The 27774-nt window shown below is 38.2% G+C and overlaps 1 non-coding gene across 1 annotated transcript; it reads left to right on the top strand.

The window, feature by feature from the left end:
• The first annotated feature begins 10514 nt into the window (after window positions 1-10514).
• On the top strand, window positions 10515-10621 carry LOC141640070 (small nucleolar RNA R71). Its single transcript, XR_012542816.1, has one exon. It is a non-coding gene; the product is annotated as a small nucleolar RNA R71 (small nucleolar RNA).
• Window positions 10622-27774: the final 17153 nt, after the last annotated feature.

The raw sequence follows: 27774 nt of genomic DNA, 5'->3' as shown, positions 1-27774 counted from the left end.
AACTTATATAGAAGGAGTACTCTACTTTGGCAGACAATACTTCCAACGATATAAGTATTTTACAGTCATTAATTTGGAAGGGCATTACTTAATATTTTAATTGAAGGAATATTGAGTCATACATGACACGAGTCCTAAACATGGCACTAGTTCTCTTAGGAAAAGGGTATAAGGGAACCTAGCCGTTCTAATCAACACATCAGGCTTCAATTAATATTTAAACATCATATGTAAAAAGTAATATACAAACATTTGTAAATTAGAACAAGTTAAGTTAAGAACCCAAAAACGATTCATAATCGTCTAGAATTCATAATTGTTTGTTTTTAAACATCTTATGCAAAAACATAATAACATGGCTAGATAATCGTATCATTCAGGGTATATATACAATAAATAAAGATATAAACATAAATCAATACAACATTGTAATAATCAATCAATCAAATTGATTAAAACCCGAAACCAAATTATGAAAAATCAAAATCATAATTCTTAATCAAAAATGACCTGAAAGTCTATCAAGACATCATACTTTGGCTTACAAACGCCGACCCTGCTATGCAGTCATGTTTAGAATGCCGTTTACACTCGAAAACCACTATTGTAACATCAAAATCCGACACTCGAAACTGATGAACAGTAACTTTCCGAAAACACACGTGAACAGTACCGCACGTGAATAGTGTTTCGTGAACAGTAATTAATTTTCTTTTTGTTTAATCAAAAATTAAAATTAAAAACTGATTAAACAATTTAATCCCCTAATCAAATTAGGGTTTATTACATATCTAATCTAATTAGATCCAATCAAATTGACGATTTTAAGACACTCTTAAAATAGGAGGTATCTAACAACAAATTAAGTCGTTGTTAAAATCATTAAATTAGGGTTCTTTTAATCGAATTAAAGGAATACATCATAATATCAAATATTACGATACAAGTCAACATCTATTATGATACAATCATAAATTTAATGTTTAACAACATACAACAATTGCATTAATTGAACTAATTCAATTTAAAAGCTCCAATCTTTCAATCATAGAACAAAAACATAGATACAACAATTATATCTAAAAGCGCAACCTTTTAATCTAATACTTAACAATACATATTCTCTCTGATACCACTGAAGAGTTCTGTAACGATTTTCAACAGATTTGAATTACAGAATTCCCTAGATCTCATGCATGTTAAGTATTAAGATTAAATAAAAGGGTGATTAGCAAACTTACATGGATGCAGAAGAATTCCAATAATATGCTAATAATAAGAAGTATAATAAAACCCAAATCGCAGCTCCTTGAATAGAAATATAATTTGTGAGACCGTCTCACAATAACGCCCCAAGTGTTGCGCGTCTACCGGTATCCACACGATATGGGTATGTACGCTAGTACAAATTTAAGGGCAATTTTCTTCCTTTTTCTCCCTTGAGGTTTTGGCTTTCATAAAAATTGATCATAAAACATCTCCCCTTATATCTCTATATATAGGGAGTTCAAGGAGAATCCTAGACTATCTAGGATATGGAAAGTCTAATAAAATAATCTTTTATTATTCTTATTACCATTATAATAATTAATCTATATTCATTATAATTGCCCAAAACTCATCTAGTGTGTGACCCTGTAGGACCGACTAAGACTACCCGAATCCTAACTCATTTAGAACTCAGACTACAAGCGGCTCCTAGCAGAACATTGTAGCCACATAAACTAATCGGTTATACAATATTCCGGACATATGGGCACACTAACTCTTTCAGATGCCTACCTACAACTAGCCTTACACCTACTCTTATACATCTTACACAACCTACTATCTTGTGAAGAGAAAAAGCATAATGGGAGATGCAATCCTTGGCATTTGATGCATGCTCCAACCGTGCTCCCTCCTCTTATTAAGAGAATATTGTTCTCTTATTGTGGACATGGGCCACGGGGGCGCTTGGGAGAACAAGCGTTTGCATTTGTGGAGTCGCCACCAATTTTTATGGGAAATTGGAACCGTTCGAATACCTCGTGTCATGTCAAGACACAAAGTAAAGACATGAACACTAAGCAATCGTTACTGATCGGTCCGTTTCGTGTTCACAATTAAAGGTGTGGTCGTTGGGTCACGTCCAAATCAAAACACAATTTATAGCTTCACAAACAACTCTACAATTAGTAAAGAGGCAAGTAAAGATCGGATCCCAAGGGACGGGTATTGAAATGAGATTTCTATTGAAACTAGTGGTGTCTTGGGGGTGTCACAAATTGGGTTGATGTAGAAGGTCACTAACTAAAATAGCAATGAAAATAAACTAGCAAGATGAATTAAAAGGGGTGTAAACAATTGATTAAAAAGCACTAGGGTGTCATTGGATCATAGGGTAATCATGGGAATTGATCATACAAATATGTTCTCAAATTATAAGCAAGCAATTATTGTTGTGATGGATTGAGTTGGGTTATGTCTTACAATCCTAGGAAAGTTTGGGTCCCGGAGCCGAATCGATTCATAGGCTTAGCATTTCATCAAATATAACATGTGCATGAGTTGAGATCAAAACAAGCAAGCAAATAAAACATGAAAGCATATTAATTTAAGCATGAATCATTCCCCATGTTGGTTTCCCCTAATCACCCATTAACCCTAGCTAAGAGACTACTCACTCATTATCATGTTGATCATGCTAGCAAGGTTGTCAATCATACCAACAAAATGAAACATGATGAATAAATGAAAGTAATTAACAATAATTAAAAAGGGATTAAGAGAATTATACCTACTAATGATTCCAATAATAAAGCAAAGATAAAATAAGTACTTGAATGCTTGATTGAGAGGTTGTCAATCTCCCAATAATAACCCAAATAATCTTCAATTACCCAAAATAAAGGATGAACAAAAGAGAGATTAAGGAAATAAAACTTTTATTAGAACTTGATTAATTGTTGATTACAAAACTAAAGAGAGATTTGATTGATATTAACAACTCTAAATATTGATAAGAAGAACATGCTCTTCTAATTAGACTAATGGGGTATTTATAGTGGAAATTAGGGGGATGCATTAGGGTTAACTAAGGGCTAAACTAGTAATTACACTTTTTAGATTGAGCAGGGAGGAGCCGGTATTTTCCGAAGGAAGGGCTTCTTTCTTCGTAGGTTGGAGAAGAGGAAACGCGCTGTAGAGGAATCCGGGCGGATTAGGGTCGGGACGGGCGGATTCTGGCGATAGAACCCGAGCGGATTCAAGAGAACCGGGTGGATTGTGGTGATGGAATCCGGGCGTCTTGGTGGAAAACCGCACGGATTTTGCAGGTGAAGGACAGCCGGATTGTAGACAATCCGCACGGATTGTGCCTGAGCAAGACTTCTTCTTCTTTTCTTCCCTTTTCTTCATAAATTCCTTGGGGATTTCCTTGGGGACTCAAGGATACTTTCTCAACATTGCTCATCTACTATCATATGTACAAAGGCCTTCTAATCTTGTCTCTCCTTGATGCTTGGTCATTGAATTCGATCAATTTAGTCTCGTTTTGCCATGAAAATGCAAGATTCTTACTCCTTTCCTACCAAGGGATCAAAATCTCAAAGAATATGCAAAACAAAGAACTAAAGATAATAAATGACCCAAATATGCACTAAAAAGCATGGGAACAAGGCTAATTCGGGGGCTAAATATGCGCTAATTATGGTCACATCAAATATCCACAAACCGAACATTTGCTCGTCCCGAGTAAAGAGGTGACAAAGACTAGGACCATTATTTAAACTAACCTAATAACATAGCCGATATGAGAAAATTAGCGGGTCTCACTCCGCCCCTTCAACTCACAACAAGACAACCATGAGGTAGGATGCCTTCTTGCAAGGCAAGGTGGGTCTTGCCAAAATGGTGACACATCCAAACATTAAGCACACAAAATCACGTAATGGATGCATCTACAAAAGAATAGCCACTTCCTCATCAAGTGGTGGAGGCACTAAAGAGGAACAAATTTATGAGCATGTAATCCTTCACAAATATTAGTTCAACAAATTACTAAGGCTAAGAGGATGGCACTAAATCACCTCCAAATGGTGTTAAACTAGACTACTTTCGTCCTCAATTTCCAAATGCTTTCGTCAAGAGAGATCGGATGGTGGTGGAATGATGATCCCTATGATGCTAGTAGCATATGACATGACAAGTCTCGAATTCTCTACAAAAGTAAAGGTCACGGATCGTCCCAAGCTCGATAAAGAAGCTTGACAAAAAGGCTTTTTGGGAATGAAATGCTCAAATCTTTATACACAACGGTGGATATGACTAGTATTCAAAATTGTCCTCATTTCACTTTCACATTTCAAAAATTTAAGATGGGGTTTGTCCCTTCCGGGCTAGTGTCCTTTGCTTTCGCCAATCGCTTATTAGGCAATCGGTTAACCTCTAGACAATAGCTTTTCGGGGTGATAGTCACTTTGTCTCTGGGCGGCCGAATTCACAACCGTGTGGGGGCCCAATTCATTGGATCCCACACCAAAGCACATCGAAGTGGTACGCCTCCATCAAAACAATTTAAATTTCTCAACATTCAACAATTCATAACATTTGAGGTTTCCTTGGCATTAAATTACTTCCACATGACAAAATTCCTTGAAATGAGCACTTCAAGCTTATTGATAGAAAATATTTTTGGGTTGCCTTACCACAAGGTCAATCAAGGTCACCTAGACAAGTTAACCAAGTCCACATCGCATCACGGGGTTGGATAGGTGACTCACATGCAAACCCTTGACTAGGCCTTGGGTCATGGGTCAAAAGATACTAGTATGACACTATCTAGGGTGTTTTACAACCATTCTAGTAGGCAAAGTCTTAAGTTGAACAAGTATTTGTAATGGCTTAGTTGCTCTTGTCAAAGTTCCCAATTAGGCATTTTTCAAAACATTTCTAACATGCAACTACATGCCATGATGCAACTAATATAAACATCCTAATGCAAGTGATTCTATCAACTAATATGACATATAAACTAAATGCAAGTCCTAAGTTCACATTGTTATACCGCATCAATCAAAATAAAGCCACATAGTCATTAACATAAAGAGGAAAAAGGAGATTGGAAAGATCATACCATGCGGTCTTCAATATCCTCATGTCTCGGATGTGGCGTAGTCAATCAATGTGAACAAGGATAGAACAAACACAATATATACAAAACAATATATACAAGACTACAAAAGGAAATAAACATGTTTTTGGGTTTTTCAATTTTCAAATTTTTATGATTTTCGAACTTTTTCAATTTTTTTGGTTTTTTTGAATAAGATACTAAATGTTAGAATTCCCATCCCCACACTAATATGGGCATTGTCCTCAATGGCCAAAATGATGGAAATTATGCAAAGATGGTGCATGATTTCTATACTAAATGCAATCTACACTAAGCTACACTACATGATGCATGGTTTTTGTTATGACGGAGAGGATAATTTAGATTACCTCCCGTTGTGTATGCATTAACTTCCCCAAACCGAGTTAGACACTATTGCTAATGTCCAAGGATGGGTGTAGTTCATGCACACACTATGCAATGCATGAAACGAATTTGTCATTTTGGATTTTGAAAATGGGAACAATAAAATGAGAACACCTCAATGGTACCGAGGTGTGAGTCCTCTATGGTGCTAGGACTACTCCAACAATCATCAAGAAAATAATTAAAACAAAGAGAGAAATAGACAAACCATGAGAGGGTAGGAGCTTCCAAGGCTTGCTAATCTTCCATCATATCATCACCATCATCACTTTCCTCATTAGAAGTGGTCTCAATGCCACTTCCCTCTTCATTTGCCTCTTCACCTTGCTCATCATCTTGCTCACCATCCTTTTCTCCTTCTTCACTTGCTTCCTCATCAATGTTATCATCAACTTCTTCATTACCAACAACCTCATTGTCACCCGAAACGACCCTAGATGCACCCGGAAATAGGACTTCTCTATCCGCCCAACTAGGCAAAGGACATGATGGATCAAGTAGTCCTTGCCTAGCTAAGTGTAGGAGGGGTGGATATTGAGCCAAGTAAGCATTTTTCCGATCCTCAAAGGCTTGCTTGTGCATTGCTTGCATGAGAAGGGTCAAATAATCATTTCTAGCTTCAACTCCTTCCGGCTTGAATTCTTGATACTCAAAGGGGTAGGGTGGTATGACAATGGAAGAGGAGGGCATTTTGAGTTCACCCTTTTGTTGTTGGATAATATACTCGGCCTCTTTAGAAAGAGGAAGTAGATAATTGGTCCGGTGGACGCTTAGACGACAAATCTTTGAAGGCAAGGTGAACGATCTAGCCTCACTAGTGAGCCATCCATACTTGGTATCAAGAGGGTTATGGGCAACCCACTTGTAATTGTGTATCATAGTATGCAAATCGACAAGATGACCACCCTCCTTTGCTTTATACTTGTTATCCTTGTTGAAATTAGGATCAAAGTACTTAGCTAGGATAGTGACTAGGCCGCCATTGACAATAACGGTAGTGCCCTTCTTCCCACAATCAATGTTGAGCCATCTATCTACCAAAAGCCTCAAAGAGTTGAAAGGCTTGGTGTGTACTCTTCCAATGTTCAAAGCCGATTCAAGAAGAATAAAATCAAGTTTGGTGAAATGGTTGGTATCTTTCCTTGCAATAATGGTGTTTCCTATGACCTTGTGCCATACTCTTATGCCCGGATGGTGGACTAAAAGAGCACGACTTGCATGAAAGTCCTCAAATTTCCTTCCGGAAATTGCCTCCCAAAGAGGGTCGGGGTCATACTTTCCATAATTCTTAAAATAACTCGGTTCATCACAAAGACCCAAAATTTCACCCAATTCTCTAAAGGAAATGCGTCTACTAACATTAGCTAGACCAAACTCGAGATTCTCCCTACTCTCAACTTTGGTGACTTTCAAAGAACTCAAAAATTCCAAGGTAAGGGAGGGGTATGTCAATTCTTTTGATTCAAACAATTTCTCTAACCCCATGGCTTTGAAAAATGATCTAGTTTGCTCAAGGACACCCAACTTTCCCAAGGTGTCTTCACAAATAAATTTGGTGGATTGAAGTTATTTCCTAGCAAACTTGGCAAAAGTATCTCTATGGGTTTTGGAAATAAAAGTTACCCCCGGATAATGCAAAAGTTGATCGATTTCCGGAGTAGAAGATGTTGTTGCTCCCATAGAAGGTTGTTGTTGTTGTTGCACTTCCAAGTTTGGTGTTGCTACCACCATAGCCAATGCTTTCTTTGCTTGAAGAGCCTTTTGCCTTTGTGAAAGTGTTTTTGGTGCCTTTGTTGCCTTTGTTGCCTTTGTTGCTCCCTTAGTTCTTGCCATTGATGAACTAACCAAGAAAAGAATGAAAAATCTTCAATTTGTAGTGTACCCAAATCGATTTAAAGGTGAAAGGCTTTGCCTTTATGAATTCAAAAATCGACTCAAAGGTTGAAGATTTTATGCTTGGTTTTGATTTTTATTGAAAAAGGAGTGATTGATTTGTTGTTAGAGGGATGATTTGATTTGATTTTGGTGAATGTAGTTGAGGAATTTTGTTTTTATGATGGAGAGGATGACGGTTTTGATGTTTTGAAGTAGTGTTATGAATGAATGAATGCATGAAGGTGGGAGGGATTTTATAAAGACCGAAAAATTCGAACTGCAGGGGCAATCCGTGCGGTTTATGCCCAATACGGGCGGATTCTGCACTTTCTGGGTTTGATAAAACTCGCCTAAGGACGGGCGTATTCAAGAGAAGACGCTCGGATTTGCTTGATACGGGACGGGCGGATTCTTCAGAAGACGGACGGATTTCAGTCCTGGAATATTTCTTGTTTTCCTCAGCAGAGAAGACGGGCGTCTTCTTTCTAAGACGGACGGATTTTCAGAGACGAGCGGATTGCTGTTCAGGACGCCCGGATTTTCTTACAGTCAAAAATCTTTCAAAATTTCAGCTTATAGGGACGTGCGTCTTCAACCGAGTACGCTCGGATTGCAGGAAGACGGGCGGATTCTCTTGAATCCGCTCGGATTCTACCCCTTTGTATCCGGATTCAGTTACACCCGTGTACAATGCATATCCCTTATCAACCTTCTATTCTTCTTCATATCTTGTGTTCTTCATTGTGGGGGCACTACTAAGGCATGGATAGCCTAGGCAATTGCCATCCCCACACTAAGCTAGAGCACTACACATCAATTGAAATTGTTAGTCCCTCCCTCACTTCTCTCAAACATGACAAATATCTTGATCAAAGTAAATAAAAATCCAAAGATGACAAAAATGAAATACAAGAATTGAAATGCGAGTTAGGGAGTTAGAAATATTTACAAATGGTGGTTTAGGGAGGACTCCACCAAACTCTCAATCTTGATGAGATGTCAAGGGGGCATGTTCAAGGTGTTGTTGATGTTTCTCAACACCTTGAAAAAGTAATCAAAAGCTTGTTCATTATCATGGTAGAGGTCTTCAATAGACCTTAGCCCTTGTTGTCGGTCTTGATCGATGGCATTACTAATGTAGGGATTAAAAATCCCTTCAAATTCGTCGTCCCAAAGACCACAAACTTCATCAAGTTGATCATTGAAAATCTCTTGATTTGATGGAGACAACTCTCCTAATTTCTTCTCTTGGCCAATGAGGCCATTCTCTTCTTCTTTTATTGATTTTGATGAGCTTTGCAAGCTCTCCTTATCATAATTCACTTGCTCTTTGAATGGAGCATCTTCAATTTTCTTCTTCCATTGGAGTTCCGATTTCTTCCTTTCATCCTTTCGGCTATAATGATCAATCATGAAACATGGTTCATGTAAACGAGGAGCTCTCATAGTCTTGTTAAGATTAATGGTTATGCTTTCATCTCCCACTTCTAGAGTGAGCTCACCATGTTTCACATCAATCACCGCACCCGCGGTGTGTAGGAAAGGACTTCCTAGAATGATTGGAATGTTGGAATCTTCCTCCATATCAACAATGACAAAGTCCACCGGGATGAAAAACTTCCCAATTCGCACGGGCACATCTTCCCATATCCCTAATGGTGTCTTCGTCGATCTATCGGCCATTTGGAGTGTGATGTTGGTGCATTTAAGCTCTCCCATCCCCAACCTTTTACTCACCGAGTACGGCTTGACACTCACACTAGCCCCTAGATCACATAAGGCTTTGTTGATCGTTGTGTCGCCAATGGTACACGGTATTGAGAAGCTTACCGGATCCTTTAGTTTTGGAGGTGAACTCCCTTGAAGTATTGCACTACTCACCTTAGTGAAGGCGATAGTCTGAAGTTTCCGGATCAACTTCTTCTTTGTGAGGATATCTTTCATGTATTTCGCATAGGCCGGCACGTGATTTATTAATTCCGTGAAAGGAATTGAGACTTCCAAATTCTACACAATTTCCATGAACTTTCCAAGTTGATCATCAAATTTGGGCTTGGCTTGACGACTTGGAAAAGGAAGTCTAATCACAATGGGCTCCTTCTCCTTGACCTTGTCTTCATTTTTCTTTGAACTTTCTTCTTTTGATGATTCTCCATCTTTGGAGTTTTGCACCATTTCTTCCTTATCACTAGCTTCCACAACTTCATCCTCAACTTGCTTCCTCGGTGCTTCATACCTTGTACCACTTCTCAAGTGAATGGCACTAACCGTTTCATGTCTTGGGGGATTATTTTGAGGTGGTAATTGCCCCTTTTGTCTTTGTGAGCTTGAAGATGCTAGTTGAGTCAATTGGGTTTCCAACATCTTGGTGTGAGCTAGGATGTTGTTGATGGTGGTTTCCTTTGCTTGGCTATCTTTTTGCATTTGAGTGAAAAATTCTTGTTGATTCTTTTGCATTTGGAGGACCGCTTTTTGGACATCAAAACCTTGGTCATTTTGGTGATTGTATGGATTTTGATTTTGGTAACCTTGGTTTTGATTGTAAAAGGGTCTTTGATTTTGGTTTCTCATGGGTGGTGGAGTGTATGTTGTTTGAGGGTTTTGAACATTTTGGCTTTTGTATGAGACATTTGGATGGAATTTGGTATTTTTATTGTAATAGTTGGAATAAGGGGTACCACTCTTGTATGCTTGGAAAGCATTCACTTGTTCATTTGTTCCCCTACATTCACTTTGGTCATGTCCCAAAGTTCCACAATTCTCACATATCCCACTTGGGATTGATGAGGATGCCGTCATGGCATTAACATGATGCTTTGGTGATTTTGAGACTTCTTCAAGTCTAGCCATAGCTTTTTCAAACTTCAAATTGATTGTGTCAATATGAGCACTAAGTTGAGCACCCAATTGAGTAACGGAGTCCACTTCATGCTTTCCTCCTCTAGTAGCCTTGCGAGGTCTACTATATTGTGAGTTATGGACCGCCATTTCCTCAATCTTGTTCCATGTTTGATTGTCACCAACTTCGGTGAACATTCCATTTGATCCCATGTTGAGAATGTTCCTTGAATCCTCATATAAACCATTCCAAAATTGTTGTACCAAAAACCATTCGCTAAGTCCATGGTGAGGACATGAGCGACAAATTCCCTTGAACCGCTCCCAAGCTTCATACAAAGATTCTTCATCCCTTTGCTTAAAACCCGTAATTTGAGCTCTTAGCATGTTAGTCTTTTCTGGTGGGTAGAATTTTTTGTAGAAAGCTAGAGCCAACTTCTTCCAAGAATCTATTTCGAGAGTGGCCTTGTCAAGGCCCTTCAACCATTGTTTCGCGATGCCGATTAGAGAAAAAGAAAATAAGACCCATCTAATTTGGTCTTGAGTCACACCGGTTTGAGAGATTGCATCAAAATAGTCGCAAAAGGTTTCCATATGAGAATGAGGGTCTTCACTAGGCATCCCCCCAAATTGGCTCCTTTCGACTAATTGTATAAAGGAGGATTTGGCAATAAAATTTCCGGTTAGATGTTGTGGTGTAGGAGTACCATTGGGTAGGTTCTCCTCGGTGGGTACGGAGTGTGACGAGAATTTAGGCATTGTAGGTTGATTTTGTGGGGTATTGTGTAATGGGTTCTCCTCTCCTTCTATTGCGAAAGGGTTGATGAACTCAATAGTTGGTTGAACAACTTCACTAATACCTCTTAAATTCCTCCTAACAAGTCTTCTATTGTTCGTCAAGGTTCTTTCGATTTCACGGTCAAAAGGTAACAAATCACCTTGTGACCTTCTAGACATGCAAAATATCAAACAACTCGAAAACAATTTAGAACAAACCTTGAGGAGTTTTACTTCCCCAAGGCGAAGAAAGACACAACTAATAACAATAAAAGGGAAATCTAAATCAAGTAAACACCGTCCCCGGCAACGGCGCCATTTTTGATCGGTCTGTTTCGTGTTCACAATTAAAGGTGTGGTCGTTGGGTCACGTCCGAATCAAAACACAATTTATAGCTTCACAAACAACTCTACAATTAGTAAAGAGGCAAGTAAAGGTCGGATCCCAAGGGACGGGTATTGAAATGAGATTTCTATTGAAACTAGTGGTGTCTTGGGGGTGTCACAAATTGGGTTGATGTAGAAGGTCACTAACTAAAATAACAATGAAAATAAACTAGCAAGATGAATTAAAAGGGGTGTAAACAATTGATTAAAAAGCACTAGGGTGTCATGGGATCATAGGGGAATCATGGGAATTGATCATACAAACATGTTCTCAAATTATAAGCAAGCAATTATTGTTGTGATGGATTGAGTTGGGTTATGTCTTACAATCCTAGGAAAGTTTGGGTCCCGAAGCCGAATCGATTAGATTGTACAACACCTACAAGTCGACTTAATCTTCCCTACTCAACAACATGCATGGTCTAATGAGACTCGAGTTGGGTTATGTCTTACAAGTCTCATTGAAAATATAGGAGATGGTGGTAAATGCAAGGATTCATAGGCGTAGAATTTCATCAAATATAACATGTGCATGAGTTGAAATCAAAACAAGCAAGCAAATAAAACATGAAAGCATATTAATTTAAGCATGAATCATTCCCCATGTTAGTTTCCCCTAATCACCCATTAACCCTAGCTAAGAGACTACTCACTCATTATCATGTTGATCAGGCTATCAAGGTTGTCAATCATACCAACAAAATGAAACATGATGAATAAATGAAAGTAATTAACAATAATTAAAAAGGAATTAAGAGAATTATACCTACTAATGATTCCAATAATAAAGCAAAGATAAAAGAAGTACTTGAATGCTTGATTGAGAGGTTGTCAATCTCCCAATAATAACCCAAGTACTCTTCAATTACCCAAAATAAAGGATGAACAAAAGAGAGATTAAGGAAATAAAACTTGTACTAGAACTTGATTAATTGTTGATTACAAAACTAAAGAGAGATTTGATTGATATTAACTACTCTAAATATTGATAAGAAGAACATGCTCTTCTAATTAGACTAATGGGGTATTTATAGTGGAAATTAGGGGGATGCATTAGGGTTAACTAAGGGCTAAACTAGTAATTACACTTTTTAGATTGAGCAGGGAGGAGCCGGTATTTTCCGAAGGAAGGGCTTCTTTCTTCGTAGCTTGGAGAAGAGGAAATCGCGCTGTAGAGGAATCCGGGCGGATTAGGGTCGGGACGGGCGGATTCTGGCGATAGAACCCGAGCGGATTCAAGAGAATCCGGGCGGATTGTGGTGATGGAATCCAGGCGTCTTGGTGGAAAACCGCACGGATTGTGCAGGTGAAGGACGGCCGGATTGTAGACAATCCGCACGGATTGTGCCTCAGCAAGACTTCTTCTTCTTCTCTTCCCTTTTCTTCATAAATTCCTTGGGGATTTCCTTGGGGACTCAAGGATCCTTTCTCAACATTGCTCATCTACTATCATATGTACAAAGGCCTTCTAATCTTGTCTCTCCTTGATGCTTGGTCATTGAATTCGATCAATTTAGTCTCGTTTTGCCATGAAAATGCACGATTTTTACTCCTTTCCTACCAAGGGATCAAAATCTCAAAGAATATGCAAAACAAAGAACTAAAGATAATAAATGACCCAAATATGCACTAAAAAGCATGGGAACAAGGCTAATTCGGGGGCTAAATATGCGCTAATTATGGTCACATCAGTTAACCTTAGCACTCTATGTCTAGAATGACTCTCGTGGATGCCAATGAACACGGATGTTCACAGAGATCTGGAGTAAGGGGTGAGGGTACGTATTAGGAAGCTCTTTTGATCGAACACCTAATCCCGCCCGCCTCGATAGCGGCCTCTACTAATGATTAGGGAAGTTATTCGTACTTGATATATCGTCGATTATATGCATGCAATGCAACATCCAAGTTTTAATCCTAGCATGTGAAGAATTAGACTAAGTCGGTTGACACGTAATTTAACATACAATTGGGTAAAAGTAGGATTTATTGCTCAATTACATGTGAAAAAATACAAATGGCATAAAATACAATGATAAATACGATAGAAAAATTACGATAATAAAAATTACAATAATTACAATGGATTAGGCGATTTATGTCGAAAATACCTTTAAAACGGATGATTTGAGAAAAAGAATAAAAGAATTAAAATAACGAACAAATCAGTGGGTGATAATATGGATAATAGTTAATTATACGTAAGGTAATTAAACTAGGTCAAGCAACAACGGAGTTCAGAGACAGAAATCATCATTCCAAGGGTGAGTTCTGGCTGTGAAGCCGGAACTGCAAATCGTTAATGTTCGTGGGTTAATTTAATGATTGATTACGATATTTACTCGGATGAAAGTGATTTAACAGGTTATTTACATATGAATGAATCATAAAAGCAATAAAACATGGATGAGACGGAATAAAGACGAATTATTACATGGATGAAAGATTAGTTAGTGACATGGGTGAATGAAAAAGGCTAAACATGATGAATTAATGACGAATACGACAAAAGACATATGAAAACTATATCAAAGGATCGAATTCCAGAAATCCAATATGAACAAATCGAATTTCTATAACCCAGATTGAATTTTATGACGAAAACCCGCAAATATGAGATTATAAGGGATTTAAGTCGAATTTATGATGGATTAAAACATGTTAATGAATGATAAATAATATACATGTGAGATTAATATGCTATTATGTCAAAGAATCAAATAAAACGAACGAATTACAGAGGACGAAGGAAGAAGAAAGGAAGCAAGAACTGCGGCAGCCTCACGAAGAGGCGCAGCAGGAACTGCGCTCCTTCGAAGAGGCGCAGCAGTTGCTGCGTCCTTTCTCGACGGTCTGTCTTCTGAAAATCCGCAAAAAAAGAGGTTTTGAACGAGGTTTTAGAAATCGGTTTTAAGAGGTATTTTCGACGTAAACCTTACATTAATGATACAAAAAGTAAATAACAATATATAAAAGAGAGATTATACACCCTCAGACTATGTTTGATGAAACGAGAAGAACAAAGATATCGATTAGTGATGCTCGACGCGAATGTAAAGAAAGTGCCCTCGTAAGAGGAAAACGATTAGATTAATTAAGTTGATTGATTGTCGAGTTGGTCAAATTGGTCGGTCATGCCAACGAGGCTGGTACTCAGAAGGATCCGAGCTTACGTGGTCGAAAGATCAAGCATGTAGACGCCAAAACGTAAGAACAAAAGTCTAGAATGCAAAGGGAGAAGAGAAGGGCGGTCACTCGCGTGAGAAATATGAGAAGCGAAGGCTCCTATTTATACTAATCACGTGGAGGAAATAGGGTTTCGGAGACTCTTTGGAAGTGAATCTCGGAAAGATATGAAAAAGATACGAAAACTACGCAGAAAAGGGCCTGGGAAGAGGCGCAGCAAGCACTACGTCTCTTGGAAGAGGTGCAGCACCTGATGCGTCTGTTCCCAAGTGGTTTCCTCCTGCGGAAGAAAGATTTCCGTGTTTGAGTTATGGTAGGACGGAATAATTTGGTTTTCCTTAATACTTTATATGAATATTACGGGAAATTGTTTGCCAAAAGATAAAGATTGTGAAATATTTATAAAATATGGAATAGAAATATCCGGAACATTCCAGAACATTCTGACTCGGGATTGAACGATTATCAGAAAATGAAGACGGTTTTAGACTCGGACTCCAAATGTACTTTAATTACTGTCAAAACGACCGTATTGGCACGTAGATGACAACTAAGAGGTAGACATTAATATTTGAGCAATCACTTGACGATAAACTTACGAACTGTCGCAAATCGTTCCGCGTACCAAACATGCGGCCCAATCATCACCGGGTGGTTTGCGAGAGGTTCAGAAATGAGTTATCTACAGAGCCCCCACTTTGACTGAGGCTTGGACAAGGCGAAAGTCAAAGTATAGCCATCTGGTCAATCGAAGATTACAACCTAACGACTATGGCGACGCGAGGCAGCTCAAGGGGTCTGAGCCAAGGACCTGTCGTCGGGAACATTTTAGAGTCTGTCGTTTATCGGGGAGGGTCGTTTAAAGTCCATTAGACTACGTAAGGAGGCTCGCCAGCCATAAGAAGAGACCATAACTGAGACTTCTTTCTCGAGATGTTTCCGGAGTTGCGTAGGAGCTAAGGGTAAGCATAGGAGCTAAGGGTAAGCATAGGAGCTAAGGGTAAGACCTAAAAGATATATAAAGATTGTGCTAGGGTGTGGGACCCTAAAGGAAAGCATCGACGAGAAGGAGGCCAAATATAAGTCAACTTAAGGGGTAATCAAGGTTTGAGTGTAGGAACTCTAAGGAAGTGATGATCCTAAAGGAATATGATCCTAAAAGGTATAAGGTGATCCTAAGGAATATGATCCTAAGGGTAGAAGTTGTATGAAATCTAGGGAGTTTGGGAACCTAAAAGAAGCTAGGTGTGTGAACATGGGTATATGAACCTAAAAGGAAAGGCTGGTATGGGAACTTAAAGGCTTATGAACCTAAGAGGATTGGGATCCTAGGGTTAAGTTTAGGAACTACTGGGTTACTAATTCTTGTTTTAAACGCGTGCGCTTAAGCTTTCTGAGGTATGAGAACTCTAAAATAACCTAAGGACGTTCGTGTGGGAGCTTAAAGGCTTATGAACCTAAAGAAGCCATTTTGGGATCTAAGAATCTAGGGGTCACAGGGATTCTGAAGAAACTTCTTAACACTTCCAAAGGCTAACTCTGAAGGCTATCTCTCACTAAGGGAAGGCTGAAGGACAACTCTCTCTAAAGGACTAAAAAGGAGTTATCTGAAGGTTACTGAAAGGATTATCCCGAAGTGTCTGAAGAAATAAAGGATTATCTGAAGGGAGGAAGGCTCAAGGAAGGATTATCCCAAAGGTTATCTAAAGGGTTGTCTGAAGGATATGAAGGTAAGTTTCTGAAAGATCTGAAGGGTTTATCCTGAAAAGGGTTATCTAAAGGGTATGAAGGTTTATCCTGAAAAAGGGTTACCTAAAGGGATGAAGGATCGCCTGGGGGTATCTGCCTGTTTCTGTCCTCAAGCAAACTTTCACTGGGGAATAAAATGATGATTTTGGGGAATCTGCATGTTTCTGTCCTCAAGCAAACTCTCGTTGGGTGATTACTCTAGGGAATTTGCATGTTTCTGTCCTCAAGCAAACTCTCATTGGGTGATAAATCTAGGGAATCTGCATGTTTATGTCCTCAAGCAAACTCTCGTTGGGGAATAAATCTTGGGAACTGATCTCCGTGTCTCGAAAGGGAATGTCTGTCCGTGTACTCTCGTTGGGGGAACAGAATACATGTGTGTCAAAACACCTGTCAAAGAGTATTCGCTCGTTGTGGCAAGCGAGGTCTTGGCAAAGTACTGCTTCTGATACTTACCTGCATTGTTAGTAGCCACACAATAATGCAATCTAATATATGCACATAAGCGATTATTACATGGACCTCGAATGAGGAAACACATAGGTTTTGCAAAAGTTGTTTCTTTTTTTTTTTAAAGTTGTTTAAAACTTGCTCAAAGAAATTTGTCGTTTGTAATGCGTTATGCATATTCAAATGGACTTTAGACACGTGACTGACGTGACGTAGACCGTATACGGACGCAACATGTAGACTTAGGTTTGACTGGCGCGACACTAACTTAGATTTGACGCGACACATGGATGACCTAGACAGACCTTGCTTAAGCATGCACAACCCCATCCAAGTGTGGGTGATAACGCGTATCAGTTCCAGAGGTAGAAGAATTGCAAGAATGATGAAGGCATATAAATGCAAGGCATGAGCCATGGATCATCTGTCTACTGGGACTTCTTTCACCACCGTTTGCTGTAAAAGAGACCCCTCTTGAGGCACGATGACTTGGAGAATCGATCTAAGACCTTTATCATTATCCGGACCGAGTACTAGCTAGACTTAGAGGAATAAAGGAAGGGTGGCATCTCGGAAGAAAAGCCCACAGGATGAGAATATGACTCTGGAATTTGGTAAAAAAGAGACTGGGCGACCATAAGGAGCCTTCAGTATAGAGGTGTTGGTTGTGGAAGGGATGTTAATTGAGGTTGGAAGGTTGAAATAGAAGTCGAAAGTTTGGTGGTTGAGTTGGGATGGTTGTGTCCCTGAGGACTGCCTACTTATTCACGTGAAGTGAAATCAAACCAGATCGTAGTTCTGAGGTTTGGTTAATTTTGTTTGGGTGTTGTGGTTGTATCCTTCTTGTGTAAGAAAGGACTACCTACGTATCCACCTGAGTAGGTGAAATCAAACCATGCTCGTAGTTCAAGTGTGTGCCTAAGCTTATGCTGTTAGGGCCTTAAAGTGCAGGGGTCACAAGGGTATATTCCTTTGGTGACTCGAAGAATCGATTTGAGATAACTCCCTCTGATCATAGACCAAAGAGGTATAATTAAGTTTGTAAAAATTTCCTTGTCATGTGAGCACACTTAGTGTACCCTAAGGATGAATATGGGTATGTCCCGTCCTAGGTAGCAAAGTATTGAAGACTCCGTGTTTGGGTCAATGTGAAACTGGATTGGATATTTGGAATGTGGAGCTCGGTAATAAGAGGCTTTGATGAACAAGTCTCTAGAGCTTGACTTTACGGAGTTAAGGCTTTATGGGGTTATGTCTTGTAATATGACTTGGAAATGGAGTCTCTTGGCTTGATGTAGCCTGAGCACATAAAGGTAGGTTAAAATGACGTGGGTTCAAATTTCCATGTCTTGGCCCTAAAATATGGGTATACTTGACGAGCTTGAGAGGATTCTCAAAATTCCTAACTATCTCCCCGTAACGGTCTCGAGAAGGACTTAGGGTGTGTGATGTGTGAATGGCTAAGTGAGTGTGCTAGCTAACCATCTTTATTGGTGTCTTGATTCTATATAGCCTTCAGGAGTATTCCATTTAGTATTTGATTTCTTGATTCAGATTCGGATTCTTGGTCTAAAATATATCTCGGCTTCTTGCTCAGATTCTTGATTCGGGGTTTTTTTTTTGAGGATAACATTGAGTTTGGATATCGACATTGACTTGCTTGATTGAGCCTTTGTTCTTTTGACTCTTTTGTCTTGGATATAGATCTTGGTCATTTCTCTGGATTGAGCCTTTGTGTTTGATAATTGCTCGTATCGTCTTGGATGGATTTGGGTCGGACTAGCACCTTTTGATGTGAAACGGGTTGGTCTTTTAGTAACGCGGGTTGTTTATTGTGGGGAATGGGCTTGCCTTCCATCATGGATTGTCAACAAGGGAGACGGTCTGGATTCGTCTTAGAATCTCTTGAGATAGGCTCGTCCTAGACTAGGGTTATATTGTGGTTTCTATTGCCAGACATGGAATAGGTAAGAAAAGAACACGGAGTTTCAGATCCTCTACAACTTGGAATGGAACATCATCTAAGTGCACTCACATCGACTTGGAACGTGTGGTTGTTTGTTGTTCATTTTAAAAAATGTCTCAAATCAATTCTTGTTGTCACAGGAAAAGGGTAAAGGAAGAGACAGGATAGAATATGTGGATTGAAAATTGTACTTTTATTGAAATGGATAATGAATGTATTTAACATAGATATGAGAAGACACGTGACTCATGGGACAGCCCCCAGGTTGTCACTAAAAAAGAAAATGGACACGAAGAAAGACACTAGAACAAATATGAGATGGAAAGCCTAAGACTCGGACTCGGACCCGGACTTTGACACGATCTTAGACCCAGACTCGTAATCATCGGCCCATGCTTGAACATTTTCTCTTCCAGCAACTGGCTTCGACATCCGACTTTGAGCATTCACCCATTTGAGCACCTCGTCCTCATCATTGGGAACACTGAAAGGATAATAGTCAAGAAAAGTTTCCTGATAAGTGGTATATCCATGAGGATCGTCTAAGCTACCTTGTGGGTTAAAGGTTGAGAGGGACAACCTCCGGCTTTCGATCATATCCTGAATGACGTTTTTTAATTTGTAATATTTCTCTGTATCATGCCCTTTGCCTCTATGGTATTTGCAGTAGGCATTCTCATCCCAAAACTTGGATTTCTTCTCTGGGTTAGGCGTAGGTCCTATAGGCTTCAACATTCGTCGCTCCATGAGTCTCTGAAGGGCATCGGTGTATGTAATACCAATGTTGGTAAATTTCCTAGGAGGTGTGTCCTTATTTTCGGAAGCCTTTGTAAATGACCCCGAAGGCTCCATGAGGTTGCCTTTGTTGATTTTGATTCTTGGATGAGAAGAACTAGGAATAGATTGTCCATTTGTTGCTTTCTCCTTAAGACTGTTAAGCTGAGGGTTTGTCTGGACACTTTTCATCTTGAGAGGTCGGGCATCAAGCTTCTTACTCATTTCAGCAAACTGTTTCTCCATGTTGGAAAGTCGGAAGTTTAGATTATCAATGGCTCCTTCTATTTTGGAGAATTTATTATTGAAGGTAATGGAAAGCATGAGCATTCCATTTTGGATATCTTCATCTTCGAGGACCTTGATTTCTTTATCATCATGATGATTGAGGAGATGAGATCAATCTAGAGATGGTTCTTCATCATGCTTAATGATATTAGACCCAAGAGGGTCGATTTTCTTGGATTTTCCGACAGAAGGTGGCTTAGGAAGCTCGCCCACTTCGATCATATCTTGGATGGTGTGTTTCAAGAGAAAACACTCTTCAATATCATGGCCTCTACCTTGGTGATATAAGCAGTATTTCTTGCCCTTCCAGAGGTTCACCTGTTTCTCTAAAGGTGGATCTGGAGTTGGCCCTATTGGATGTAGCTTGCCTTGGGCAGAGAGTCTCTTCAAAGCATCGGCATAAGACATGCCTAAATTGGTAAGCACCCTTTGATGCCTCCCAGGTTTCCTTTCAGCTGTTTTCGGCTTTCTAGGACGATGGTTATTGCATGAGTTAAGCTTTGGATGACCTAGACTAGAGGTTTCCCTAATTGGCATGTTCTTTTCCACTATTCCATTTTCAAGGGTGAGGACGTGAATGCTCAAATTTTCCACTGTAGCTTGAACTCCTAGGACCATGGCATAAACATCTTGGAGAGACACGGTGATGGTGGCTTGATCTGCTTCGTGACTTTGCTGATTGACAGAACTTGCTGGATTCCTACTCGACAGAAATGACGCGCATTACACTCGATTCGACATGGGATCACGCATACGAAGGCAACAAACAAAGGAAAGGACAAGATGACAAATCTAGACTTGACTCGTGAATTCGTGAAACGTTGTGAGTGACTTCTCGTGTTTGAATTCACGGTGCTTGACTTTAATTGTAGACTCGAGTGTTGACTTTGACGGAGTGACCCTTATATGATTGACTTCATTGACGGGATTGATGACACATGTTGATTCTAACTTGTGGGTTTAAGACAGACTTGACTCGAGGTTCGGGTATGTGTGTCCCGAACGTGTAATTAGGAGAATTCAAGAAACGAATTTTGGAATGACTCGATATGTTAGCCTCGAGTGTGTGAGACTAGCTGTGGAAATGTTTAGCTCCTAATGGAGTTGGGGTAGGGAGTCCAAAATGACGGCGTGACGCCTTAGGACTTGACTTGAATTTTGAAAAGACCCAAAATGTAAAGGAAGACAGGTTTACGACTCGACATAGTTCTGACTAGGACATAGTCGGTTTGAACTTAGCCCAATTGAATTTACACATTTACATGTTTGAAAATCTTTTGATTAAAACATTTTTTGGTTTTTTTTGGACTCTTTTTTTTTTAAGTTTTTTTTTTTTGTTTTTTGTTTTTTTTGTTTTTTTTTTTGTTTTTGATGGGTTTTAGGCCTGAAGTTTGACTCGACATATAGACAGAGTTTAGGCTTATTTTGCGCTATTTTGAAAGTATTTATATTTTGAAAAACAATTTCGTTATGGTTTCGTTTTAGAAATGGTGATCACGTAAGGTACAAACATTCATACAAGCATTATAACGGGATGCTGAGTGCGTTTAAAAGGTTTTTGGTTTAAAGGGTGGGTTGCCATACCGAACCATCAAACCCGAAGTCTGTGGAGAGGCTCGTACCAAACAAGAGTAAGGCCGATTCCTAGTCCATTTCCTCAAGTAGCTAAGGCCCTTGATACAAACAAGAGTAAGTACCATGGTATGGATGACGCCAATCGCCATCCATTATTGGGCCTAAATAAAAATTAGGACCGTTTAGACGGGACGATTGGTCGAATGGGTCGGGTTGGGTCTAGGAAGGCCAAATGAAACGGTCTAGGAACACCGAGTTATGAAAACCGACAATTGTCTTGTATAAACTAATCCCTAACCTTGTTCAAGTTTCACCCTTGGCTACACCTAAGTGTATTATCCCCAGCGGAGTCGCCAAACTGTGGACATGGGCCACGGGGGCGCTTGGGAGAACAAGCGTTTGCATTTGTGGAGTCGCCACCAATTTTTATGGGAAATTGGAACCGTTCGAATACCTCGTGTCATGTCAAGACACAAAGTAAAGACATGAACACTAAGCAATCGTGACCCTTAGCACTCTATGTCTAGAATGACTCTCGTGGATGCCAATGAACACGGATGTTCACAGAGATCTGGAGTAAGGGGTGAGGGTACGTATTAGGAAGCTCTTTTGATCGAACACCTAATCCCGCCCGCCTCGATAGCGGCCTCTACTAATGATTAGGGAAGTTATTCGTACTTGATATATCGTCGATAATATGCAGGCAATGCAACATCCAAGTTTTAATCCTAGCATGTGAAGAATTGGACTAAGTCGGTTGACACGTAATTTAACATACAATTGGGTCGAAGTAGGATTTATTGCTCAATTACATGTGAAAACATACAAATGGCATAAAATACAATGATAAATACGATAGGAAAATTACGATAATAAAAATTACAATAATTACAATGGATTAGGCGATTTATGTCGAAAATACCTTTAAAACGGATGATTTGAGAAAAAGAATAAAAGAATTAAAATAACGAACAAATCAGTGGGTGATAATATGGATAATAGTTAATTATACGTAAGCTAATTAAACTAGGTCAAGCAACAACGGAGTTCAGAGACAGAAATCATCATGGAACAGGCGCGAGAGATCGCGCCTCTGGAAGAGCGCAGCAGATCTTTGCGTCATTTCCAAGGTGAGTTCTGGCTGTGAAGCCGGAACTGCAAATCGTTAATGTTCGTGGGTTAATTTAATGATTGATTACGATATTTACTCGGATGAAAGTGATTTAACAGGTTATTTAGATATGAATGAGTCGTAAAAGCAATAAAACATGGATGAGACGGAATAAAGACGAATTATTACATGGATGAAAGATTAGTTAGTGACATGGGTGAATGAAAAAGGCTAAACATGATGAATTAATGACGAATACGACAAAAGACATATGAAAACTATATCAAAGGATCGAATTCCAGAAATCCAATATGAACAAATCGAATTCCTACAACCCGGATTGAATTTTATGACGAAAACCCGCAAATATGAGATTATAAGGGATTTAAGTCGAATTTGTGATGGATTAAAACATGTTAATGAATGGTAAATAATATACATGTGAGATTAATATGCTATTATGTCAATGAATCAAAGAAAACAAATAAAACAAATAAAACGAACGAATTACAGAGGACGAAGGAAGAAGAAAGGAAGCAGGAACTACGGCATCCTCACGAAGAGGCGCAGCAGGAACTGCGCTCCTTCGAAGAGGCGCAGCAGTTGCTGCGTCCTTTTTCGACGGTCTGTCTTCTGAAAATCCGCAAAAAAGAGGTTTTGAACGAGGTTTTAGAAATCGGTTTTAAGAGGTATTTTCGACGTAAACCTTACATTAATGATACAAAAAGTAAATAACAATATATAAAAGAGAGATTATACACCGTTAGACTTACATGTTTGACGAAACGAGAAGAACTAAGATATCGATTAGTGATGCTCGACGCGAATGTAAAGAAAGTGCCCTCGTAAGAGGAAAACGATTAGATTAATTAAGTTGATTGATTGTGGAGTTGGTCAAATTGGTGGGTCATGCAAACGAGGCTGGTACTCAGAAGGATTCGAGCTTACGTGGTCGAAAGATCAAGCACGTAGATGCCAAAAAGTAAGAACAAAAGTCTAGAATGCAAAGGGAGAAGGCAAGGGCGGACACTCGCGTGAGAAATATGAGGAGCGAAGGCTCCTATTTATACTAATCACGTGGAGGAAATAGGGTTTCGGAGATTCTTTGGAAGTGAATCTCGGAAAGATATGAAAAAGATACGAAAACTACGCAGAAAAGGGCCTGGGAAGAGGCGCAGCAAGCAATGCGTCTCTTGGAAGAGGCGCAACACCTGCTGCGTCTGTTCCCATGTGGTTTCCTCCTGCGGAAGAAAGATTTCCGTGTTTGAGTTATGGTAGGACGGAATAATTTGGTTTTCCTTAATACTTTATATGAATATTACGGAAAATTGTTTGCCAAAAGATAAAGATTGTGAAATATTTATAAAATATGGAATAGAAATATCCTGAACATTCCAGAACATTCTGACTCGGGATTGAACGATTATCAGAAAATGAAGACGGTTTTAGACTCAGACTCCAAATGTACTCTAATTACTGTCAAAACGACCGTATCGGCACGTAGATGACAACTAAGAGGTAGACATTAATATTTGAGCAATCACTTGACGATAAACTTACGAACTGTCGCAAATCGTTCCGCGTACCAAACATGCGGCCCAATCATCACCGGGTGGTTTGCAAGAGGTGCAGAAATGAGGTATCTACACTTATCATCATTCTTACACAACACATCCAAAAGCTTGGTCCATATTTTCCCACTTCTCTAAAACAAGCTTTTAGAAATACAATAAATTGTTCTTTCATTCTAATATCAAAATAAGATTACTAGTGTAGTAATAGTGATAATATTAGAATTAATTTTAAGGATACTAGTTTATTAATTTAGTTAATTAGTATATTAGTTTAAGGGATAAGTCTTGGGTGCAATCTAAGGTGGATCTCTACTTTGGGATTTTTGGAGGACAAACAAGGAAGGTGACCTTATTTGTGCCCTATATTTCGGACCTATACACAATGTAAGGGACATTGTCTTTCCTCATAAATCTCTTATTTTGTTATGCATGCACTAGATCTAAAGATCATAAATTAAGAAGTTAATTAGTTCACTATTAGAGGAGTCTAATAATTGGTAATCAAACCTAACAAGTGGTATCAGAGAATAGGATGTTGCATGCATATTCGGTTATTGTTTTTCCGAATTAAAAAGTTAACATATAAAACTAAAAATTTGTGATTTATATGAGTAAGCCATGAAATAATTATGCATGTTATATATTCTAGTCCTAAAATGTTTTTATGTCATTTTTACGATTTATGGAAATTTATAGCTCACTACTGGCCGTGATATTTTAGTATGACCTTACATGAATATTTTATGTATTGCATGTAAAATATCATATTAATATGATTAATATTTCATGATTTATGAATTTTTAGTGTAAAAATGGCATAAATGGAGGTTGAATGACTAAAAATGGTTAAACTTACTCTATGACCTTGAAACTTTTATATGACCTCACATGCATATTTTAAAAGTTGTGTGTAAAATCTCGTATTAATTGGATTAATATTGCATGATTTATGATTTTTATGAGATAAAAATGGATTAAAAGAGGTAAAATGGTTAAAAATAGTTAAATTTCGAATTAGGCCATGAAACTTTAATATGATGTCAGATGAGTGATTTACAGAGTGTATGTAAATTTTTAGACCAAACGATCTCATTTAGCATAATTTATGAATTTTTAGAGTAAAAATGGCATAAATAGTGACTATTTTAGCATAAATAGCTAAAACGAATTGCATGGAATGAGAAAATTATTTTAGGTTGCATAATCTCACTAATCAGATCTAAGGTTGTAAATTGATTGGATTAAGTTTTGGATACTTTAGATGTTTTATGAGATAAAACCGATAAATTGCAACTATATTTTCTCAAAATAAATTCGAAAATTTTAACCATCATTTTTGACATTATGAGAGTCATGGAATTATTCTAGAATATTCAAAATTTTAAAATTCAAATTTTGAAATTATTGTAATTTAATTTGAATTTATTTCATAAATATTATGATTTTAAGGTAAAAAATGAGCATAAAAATTAAATCAAGTTGAATTATTGTCAAAAATTGAGTGATGACTAATTTTTGAGTCCTAATAGTGTTAGGATAATTAACTTGAGCTTAGATGTGATTTAAGTGTTAATTTGTGATTTTAAGAAGTTACGATCACGCATTTCCATAAAACTGGGTTATATATACGATATAAGTTAAATAGGGCGACTTGGCACATAATTTGGCATGATAGATACATATTATAATGCTGAATATTTCAATTGTTGAATGTTTTTTATTTATATAATTTTGAATTATGTAATTTAATCTTAGTATGGCCTTAGTTTTAATCGATATTACCCGTAATGAAAGGGAATATTGATTCGGTTGTAATTTAATGTGATCTCGTATCACTTTTATTTTTACTAGTTTTCCATTTTACAAATGTATAATAGGAATAGCTTTGTATTTTTATTATTATTTGTAATTATGGAGCTTCTTCAAGACGGTGCCATTCGGAAAGGAGTTCCAACAAAGACGGTGTTCTTGGGAGGCGTGCCACTTGAAGATTCAAGGGACCTAAGGAGTTGGTTTCCGAATATGTAATACATTATTTGATTTTCTATTTTAGGAAGGCCGTACTAGGAATTTTTAATTATTGCTTTGCATTTCTTTTAATATGTTACATGTATTGCCAAATCGCCATAACTACACATGCATATCATATCGAGTCATCGACCGTGTCAATTATAAATATCGTAGTTCACCGCTTTAGTTCACTTAAAACGTGATAGATAATAAATTGACAAGACCTCTCACTTATAATAATTGAGAATTAGCCATACCAAATAGTAGAAACCATGAATCCCAATTTCATAAAGAAGTAGATTCGGCTCACCGGGGTACTAAACTTGTTACGTTGGGTAAGTGGGTAATAAAATGCTATTACATCGAAATTTGGATTGAGCTCAACGGAAGTATTCGTGACCGTAGTCGCATGTGTTCCGGGCTAAAGATGAAAATTAGAGTAATTTTTATCGACCGAGAGTTCTAGAAGTAGAATCGATTAAGAGGTTAATCCACCGAGTTATATTAATAAGGGATGACTCGGCTCACCGTACCCGTATTAATATGAATTTGGATCTCGGAATCATTTATAATAGTTGGGTACAGGTCACTATATAAATGCAATATTTGTTTACAAGTAATTTTAAAACGATAGATGTTAATTATTTCCTTTATTTCCGTTTTTGTAGTTGATTATACGCAATGAATTCATCTAATACTCCTACACCAATCACCATTTATTCATGGCTCCCCATTCGATGAAAAGTGCTCCGAGTATGACAATTATACGATTAGAGAATTACGCGTTGGCATTGCTCAGGATGGAAACTTTTGCTTCTTTACCACCTCCACACCACCCACTCTAATATTAATGCCCACCACTTTGGTAAGAAAATCTTGTGAAGAAAATCTCACTAAACCAAAGGCATCCTTGTTTGAAGAAACAAGGAGAAATATTAAATTCAGTGCGAGTTCTAACAAGAGTGTCCTTGCAAATGAAAGGAGTATTGGTATTATTAAAGGGAAGGCAAAGATGGGTGAGAAACGCAAACCTGATAATGAATTGGAAATGGATAGTGAGACTACCAAAACCAAGACCAAGAAGGGTGCCCAATCCTATGAGGAATGTCATTATTGTAATGTCATGGGCCATTGGAAGCAAAATTGCCCCAAGTATTTGGGAGATATCAAAGTTGGACTTATTACTCCAAGTGGGACTTAGAAATGTGGAAAAGCTAAACAAGAATGATATGAATCTCCGACAAGGAAATGGAGCTAGGGTAGCCGCCACTTCAAGAGGGACTTATGTACTTGTTTTAGCTAATATCTTTGAGTTGTAATTTACATAATTGTTATTATGTACCCACTTTGTCTAAAACATTATTTCCATTTCTATGTGAGACATGAAAGGATTTATATTTTGCCATCAAAGATGTATTTTGTTGAAAATAGACATGGGTGTGAGCCATGTCACTTTGCTTTATGATATACAAGTTTTAGACACTTCTAACTCAAACAAAGATATCTTCATAATACGATCCAAAAGGACTCAAACTATTAATCCAAATGATTTGTACATTTAGCTTTTTTCAATTAGGTCACATAAATGAGAAACGCATTAAAAGGCCAGTGTCGACTAGATTTATTGCACCATTTGATTTTCAATCATATGGAATATGCGAATCTTATCTCCTTCGCAAAATGATTTGCACTC

This window comes from Silene latifolia, unplaced genomic scaffold, assembly GCF_048544455.1.
Source record: "Silene latifolia isolate original U9 population unplaced genomic scaffold, ASM4854445v1 scaffold_70, whole genome shotgun sequence".
Classification (NCBI taxonomy): Eukaryota; Viridiplantae; Streptophyta; class Magnoliopsida; order Caryophyllales; family Caryophyllaceae; genus Silene; species Silene latifolia.
Note: the sequence above shows the minus strand (reverse complement) of the source record. Positions and strands in the feature narration are given on the sequence as shown.